This window comes from Aotus nancymaae, unplaced genomic scaffold (genome assembly GCF_030222135.1).
Source record: "Aotus nancymaae isolate 86718 unplaced genomic scaffold, 86718_ANA_hifiasm-v0.15.2.pri h1tg000016l, whole genome shotgun sequence".
In the NCBI taxonomy this organism is placed as follows: domain Eukaryota; kingdom Metazoa; phylum Chordata; class Mammalia; order Primates; family Aotidae; genus Aotus; species Aotus nancymaae.
In genome coordinates this window covers 24,947,375-24,954,770 of record NW_026988428.1, presented here as the reverse complement: position 1 = coordinate 24,954,770, position 7,396 = coordinate 24,947,375, and the positions used below count along the sequence as shown (strand labels likewise).

General features: G+C 42.6%; 1 non-coding gene across 1 annotated transcript; it reads left to right on the top strand.

Annotated features, from left to right (window-relative positions):
* The first annotated feature begins 658 nt into the window (after positions 1 to 658).
* Positions 659 to 763, top strand: LOC135275486 (U6 spliceosomal RNA). Its single transcript, XR_010343118.1, has one exon. It is a non-coding gene; the product is annotated as a U6 spliceosomal RNA (small nuclear RNA).
* Positions 764 to 7,396: the final 6,633 nt, after the last annotated feature.

Below are 7,396 nucleotides of genomic sequence, written 5' to 3'. Positions count from 1 at the left end.
GAACTATTAAATAATTGGTATTGAAATCATTGGAGATTCATCCAGAAAGAAAACTATACTAACATTCTTGCCTCAAAGTATGCTATAAATGTTAAAAACAGAACTATGAAAAAAATATAGGGAATACTGTATATTCATAACCTTGGGTAAGGAAGACCAAGAAAAAGACGTGTTCTTAACCACACAAAAATTTAAAATTTTAATACTAAGAAAGAGATCATAAATGATTTTTTTTTTTTGAGATAGGTTTTTGCTCTGTCACCCAGGCTGGAGTGGTATAATCACAGCTCACTGCAGCCTGGACCTCCCAGGCTCAAACTATCCTCCCGCCTCAGCCTCCCGAGTAACTGGAACTACAGGCATGCACCACTATGGCTCATTAGCATATTTTTTGTAGAGACAGGGTCTCACTTTGTTGCCCAGGCTGTTCTCAAACTCCTGAGTTCAAGTGATCTCCACACATAGCCTCCCAAAATGCTAGGATTACAGGCATGAGCTACCATGCCCAGCCCTTAAATAAAATTAATAGACAAGTGACATGCTAGAAAGAAAAGAATTTGCAACATATTTTACAAATATTAATATTCCTATTATACAAAAAGTTTATATAAATCAAAAAGAAATATTTACCATCCTAGTTTGAAATATGGACAAAAGTGTGCTTATTTTGATAACACATATACTAAAATTGGAAGATACAGAGAAGATTAACATGGCCCCTGCACAAAAATGACCACAAATGCATGAAGTATTCCATAGTTTTTCACTTATTTCTAAAATTCTAAAAAGCATAAATTGGTTAAATCTTTAAAATTGAGCCAGAGGGCATTATATATATATATGTGTGTGTGTGTGTGTGTGTATACATGTATATATGTGTATATATGTATGTATACATATGTGTGTATACACACACACACACACACACACACACATATATATTTGAGATGGAGTCTTGCTCTGTCACCCAGGCTAGAGTGCAATGGCTCGATCTTGGCTCACTGCAACCTCTGCCTCCCTGGTTCAAGTGATTCTCCTGCCTCAGCCAGCCTCTTGAGTAGCTGGGATTACAAGCGCCCACCACCATATCTGGCAAATTTTTGTATTTTTAGTAGAGAAAGGGTTTCACCATGTTGATCAGGTTGGCCTCAAACTCCTGACCTCACGTGATCCATGTGCCTCAGTCTCCCAAAGTGCTGGGATTATAGGTATGAGCTACCATGCCTGGCCTATATTTTTATATTACAAAAACATTAATAATAACAGCATACTGATATTTAAAGGGAAAAATAAATAAAACTTAAAATGTGAAGTCATTTCCATTATCTTTTTCTCCAAATTCCCTAGAACAGTGACTTCTCCCATATCACCCCAACCTCCTGTTTTGAGCAATGGAACCTTTCTTCAAACAAAAGTTTGTGCAGAATGTCTCTGTGAAATGCTGATGAGTGGCCGGGCGTGGTGGCTCACACCTGTAATCCCAGCACTTTGGGAGGCCAAGGTGGGTGGATCACCCGAGGTCAGGAATTTGAGACCAGTCTGGCCAACACGGTAAAACTCTGCCTCTACTAAAAATACAAAAATTATCCAGGTATGGTGGCACATGCCTGTAATCCTAGCTACTAAGGAGGCTGAGGCAGAAGAATCGCTTGAACCAGTAAGCCGAGATCGTGCCATTGCACTCCAGCCTGGGCGACAGAGAGACTCCATCTCGGAAGAAAAAAAAAATGGCTGATGAGCAAGGAGCTGATCTAGTTGAAGCAGGAAAGCTTCCTACCTTACTGCCTTGTAACTCCTGCAGCTCAGCTAAATGTTGTTGCTAACCCTCACCAGAGAATTCCCTTGGTTCTTTCAACTACTGACACCTGGGCTTTCAACAGATTTTCATTCAAGTTTCATTTATAGGCGAACACACAATAATCCACCATCTGTTAATGTCAAGATATTGGTATACAGTTGACCCTTGAACAACACTGGTGGTTTGAGTTGCACAGTTCCACTTAGATGCAGATTTTCTTCCCCTCTGCCATCCCTGAGACAGCTAGGTAACCCTTTCTCATCCTCCTCCCCTCCAGGCTACTCAAGGTGCAGACAACAAGATGAAGATTTTTATGATGATTCACTTCCATTTAATGAATAGTGAATGTATTTTCTCTTATGATTTTCTTAATATATTCTCTAGTTTATACGATAACAGTGCATAATCCATATAACATACAAAGTATGTGTTAACTGTATGTGTTATTGGTAAGGCTTCTGGTCAACAGTAGGCTATCAGTAGTTAAGTTTTGGGGGAGTTAAAAGTTTTGTTTGCTTTTTTATCCTTTTTTTCTTTTTTTTGAGACAGAGTCTCGCTCTGTTGCCCAGGTTGGAGTGCAGTGGATTGATCTCGGCTCACTGCAACTTCTGCCTTCTAGGTTCAAGCGATTCTCCTGCCTCAGCCTTCCAAGTAGCTGGGATTACAGCTATGTGCCACCACACCCAGCTAATTTTTGTATTTTTTTTTTTAAGTAAAGATGGGGTTTCACCATATTGGCCAAGCTGGTCTCGAACTCCTGGCCTCAAGTGATCCACCCACCTTGGCCTCCCAAAGTACTGGGATTACAGATGTAAGCCACCATACCCAACCTAAAAGTTATATGTGAACTTTTGATTGTGTAGGGGGTTGGTGCCTACACAATCCCCCCAGATACTTGATTGTGTATCATGTATCACAAGTATCTACTGTATCTAGTGTATTTTATAAGTATCAAAGCAGCAATACAGTTTGCTACTAATATCTATTGTATTTTATAGGTATCTACTGTATTTTATAGTTACCAAAGCAACAATGCAATTTATTTATTAATTTATCAAATATTTCGTGTCTTCTATAAACCAGGCTGTTAAAAATACAATGGCAAACAAAACTAGCAAGATCCCTGCTAATAAACAAGTGAATAATCAAATTAGTAGCAACAAATACAGTAAGAAATAAATAACAGAGCCAGGTGCGGTGGCTCACGCTTGTAATCCCAGCACTTTGGGAGGCTGAGGCTGGTGGATCACCTGAGGTCAGGAGTTCGAGACCAGCCTGGCCAACATCATGAAACCCCATCTCTACTAAAAATACAAAAATTAGCTGGGCATGGTGGCGTGTGCCTGTGATTTCAGCTACTCGGGAGGCAGAGACAGGAGACTTGCTTGAACCCGGGAGGCGGAGGTTGCAATGAACCAAGATGGTGCCACTGCACTCTAGTGTGGCATGCCAGTAATGCCAGCACTTTGGGAAGTCAAGGTGGGAGGGTCACTTGAGCCCAGGAATTTGAGACCAGCCTGGGCAATATGAGACCCCGTCTCAACTTTTTATTAAAAAAATTAAAAATAAAATAAATCCACCCTTTGTTCTTTAAACACAGAACAAGAGTGACAGGAGGAGAGTTGGCAAAGCTCATTAGGATGTGTCACACAACCTGAACTATTGTCCTTTGTCTTAAACTGGAAAACAGTATCTGGTCACAAGGCCAGCAATTAATGTCAATCTGCAGAAACAGACAGACAAAAAGAACAATATAACAACAAACAAAAACAGAGGCAGAGAAACTGATAATCACACCTTCCCAAATTAATGCTGTCTACGTGCTCCATTTTTTCAACCAAATTTATCCTCTAATTCAAATTGACAATTAAAAGGTAAATCACTATTAGCCACCCTGCTGATACACTCTGTTTGGTGTAGCACATTGTAATTCAAAACTATTTACAAATCAAGGTCCAAAGAAAAAGGTGATCTTTTATTTATTTATTTATTTATGTTTTGAGACAGAGCCTCACTCTGTCACCCAGGCTGGAGTGCAGTAGTGTGATCTCAGCTCACTGCAACCTCCCTCTCCCAGGTTCAAGCGATTCTCCTGCCTCAGCCTCCCAAGTAACAGGGATTAAAGGTGCATGCTGCCACACCTGGCTAATATTTGTTTATTTGTTTTTTAAAGCTTTCTTGAGAAGTGAGGAAACATATACTACTGATTTTTTCTTCAGAATCAAGGAAACAGGCTAAATGCATGACAGCATTCTATTTCTACATTCTCCCATGTCCCAGCTCCCTTCTCCCGGAAATTCTTACACATGCACAAAGGAGATACGCACAATGATGTTTACTAAAGCACTATTTGTAATCGTGAAAATAAGGAGATAACCTAACTGCCCATCACAATGGAAAAAAGGTTTAATCATACAGATTATTATTTAGCAGTTTTTCAGAATCACAACAATTAAAAAGGGCTTGCCATGTGCCCTGCCCTGATTTGGGAACTTTATGTATATTCACTCATTTAATGAGAGTTAATGAACTCAAAAGTGACAAATGCTTAAAACTGTGCCTGGTCCATAGTAAGCACTGAAAATTTCAGCTGGCGATTTTCACCTTTTTTTTAATGTATTATTTGTGTGTGGGGGGTACAATATCATTATTGTAATACCACCCTTATAGTATTATTCCCACTGAGAGAAAAGAAAACTAGGACACAAAGAGTTTAAGCTACTTGTTCAAAGCATTTGCTTTCTTGGGGTTCAAAAGCAGACAAGAAGGCTCCAGCCCAGAAGCTTCCTGCCAGAAAGCCACCGGCCAGCAGGCAGCACCTCCTCCGAAAGCTCAAGATGGGTCAAAAAGCTACAGCCCAGAAAACGCCGGCTCCAAAGTCGCGTGGCAAGAAATCGTTAGAGGTGATTATAAAAGTAAATGAAGGTTCTTTTTGGCACGCTGGCAAAAACGAAGAAAGAAAGAAAGAGAGAGAGAGAGAGAGAGAGAGAGAGAGAGAGAGAGAAAGGGCCGGGAGCGGTGGCTCACGTCTGTAATCCCAGCACTGTGGGAGGCCGAGGGGGGTGGATCACGAGGTCAAGAGATCGATACCATCCTGGTCAACATGGTGAAACCCCGTCTCTACTAAAAATACAAAAATTAGCTGGGCACGGTGGCGCATGCCTGTAATCCCAGCTACTCAGGAGGTTGAGGCAGGAGAATTGCCTGAACCCGGGAGGCGGAGGTTGCGGTGAGCCGAGATCGCGCCATTGCACTCCAGCCTGGGCAACAAGAGCGAAACTCCGTCTCAAAAAAAAAAAAAGAGAGAGAGAGAAAGAAAGAAAGAAAAAACAAACGCGACAAAGCCATGATGGAAATCCTCGGCTCTGAGATTATCATTATCTTCCCTGTGCATACTATCTCTTTACATTCTTCCTTTCTTCAGCTTTCCCATGACCAGTGATAAAGCGGAGATTTTGGATACCAGCCAAATAAACTGAACAGAAAGTCAATAAAGTTCTTTCTGCCATTGTCTCCCCGGAGAGTGAAGAAGTGAGGAAAACACAGTGAAACCTCATTATACAGCGTCTCCTACAGATGTGGTGAGATCAATCCCCTCCCCACACACATAGCACCCCCTGATATAGCACAGAGCAGAGGTCCTCCGGGCATTCTATCAGAGTTCAGATGGATGTAGTTTTTGGAAGGATGTCTAGGCAGTGTGACTTGGCATTCTGCCCAGGGAGTGAGGTGTGTGTGTGTGTGTGTGTGTGTGTATACACGCATTTGAAGATGTTTCCCCAGATGATTCTGACCTCCCCCTAAAACACTATAGGATCATGAAGCCATAGTTTTCAAAGAGTGTAAAATCACATTTACAGAAGCATCACACTCCAGGAAAGGCATGTCATTTCTGATTTGCAAAGCTCATAGGAAGGGGGAGAAGGCTTTCATCTGTCATTCCTTCAGATTCTGAGGCAAGGGACCTTGCTACATCTGCTGAGAGAAAGACACTTTCTTCATCTTGAATTTCCTTCACCATCACAAAGAAGCTGTAGGCCAAACTTGCTCTTTCTTTCCCCTATCATCAGATAGAATAATCTAAATTAACACAAAAAATTCCCAAGCCAACAGTGTAATATGATTTGTGGAAAGCGCTATTCCATATTGATCATAAGCCTCTAAGTGAGGCCTGTGAGGATGGCGCGGGGTTGGGGCTGGGGTACAAGCACAATTTTCAGATCACGAAGAACTGGGATGCCATTAATCATGTAAAACAATCATTCCAAGTGAATGTATGGTAGGCTTGCATTAGGAGTTCAAGACCAGCCTGAGCAACATAGTGAAACCTCGTATCTAATTAAAAAAAAAAAATACGGCCGGGCATGGTGGCTCACCTGTGTAATCCCAGCACTTTGGGAGGCTGAGGTGGGCAGATCACAATGTCAGGAGTTCAAGACCAGCCTGACCAACATGGTGAAACCCCGTCTCTACTAAAAATACAAAAATTAGCTGGGCAGGGTGGTGGGCACCTGTAATCCCAGCTACTCAGGAGGCTGAGGCAGGAGAATCACTTGAACCTGGGAGGCAGAGGTTGCAGTAAGCTGAGATCATGCCACTACACTACAGCCTGGGCAACAGAGTGAGACTCCGTCTCAAAAAAAATTAGCCAGGGGTGGTGGTGCATGCCTGTAATCCCAGCTACTCTGGAGGCTGAGGCAGGAGAGTTGCTTGAATCCAGGAGGCGGAGGTTGCAGTGAGCCGAGATCATGCCACTACACTACAGCCTGGGCAACAGAGTGAGACTCCATTTAAAAAAAAAAAAAATTAGCCACGGATGGTGGTGCGCGCCTGTAGTCACAGCTACTCAGGAGGCTGAGACAGGAGAATCAACTGAGCAGTTGAATTCCGGTTTCTCCTCAGACTGCCCAGTTTTAACAGATAGAAGATACTATAGAGTGTCCATTTCCCACACAGAAAAATAGACACTTGTACATATTGTAAGGCCGGTTGCCTCGCCGGGAGCACGGATGCACACCCCCCCACTTTTTTTCAAAAGCTCGGACAAGCCCGGACGAGCTCAGGCAAGCTCAGACATGCTCAGGCTTGTTCCCTTCTCCCATGCTCGCACAGCCTGATCTTCCCTTAAAGAGCCCAGTATGCAAACAATGTGCGGTAACCCTAGCCTGTTGCTAACCAATAGCAGCCGAGTCTTAACAACCAATAGCAGCCGAGTAATTCCAACCAATAACAAGCCAAGTCCTAGGTCAAGGCTTGTAACTTACCCAACAGCAGTCTTGCTCTCCCATAACCAATCGAGCTGTTTCAGTCCGTATAAAACCCCACGTCTGAGAGGAGTCCGCGCGACTTCTCCGGCCCCTCCCGTCGGACCGCAGAACCTCACCCGGGAGCCTAAATAAATTCTTTTGCATTGGATTATTTTCGTGCTGGCCTCAGCTTCTTCGTTTTATCCTCGGTGAGAACAAACCTTACACATATCACGTTTTTTTTTTTGTTTTTTTTTTTGGTCACCATTTGAACGACTAAAATGCTGTTTGAAAATTTAGTGATGATCAGAGTCTTTTCGAGGGAAACCTTATAAAATATGGATTCCCAGGC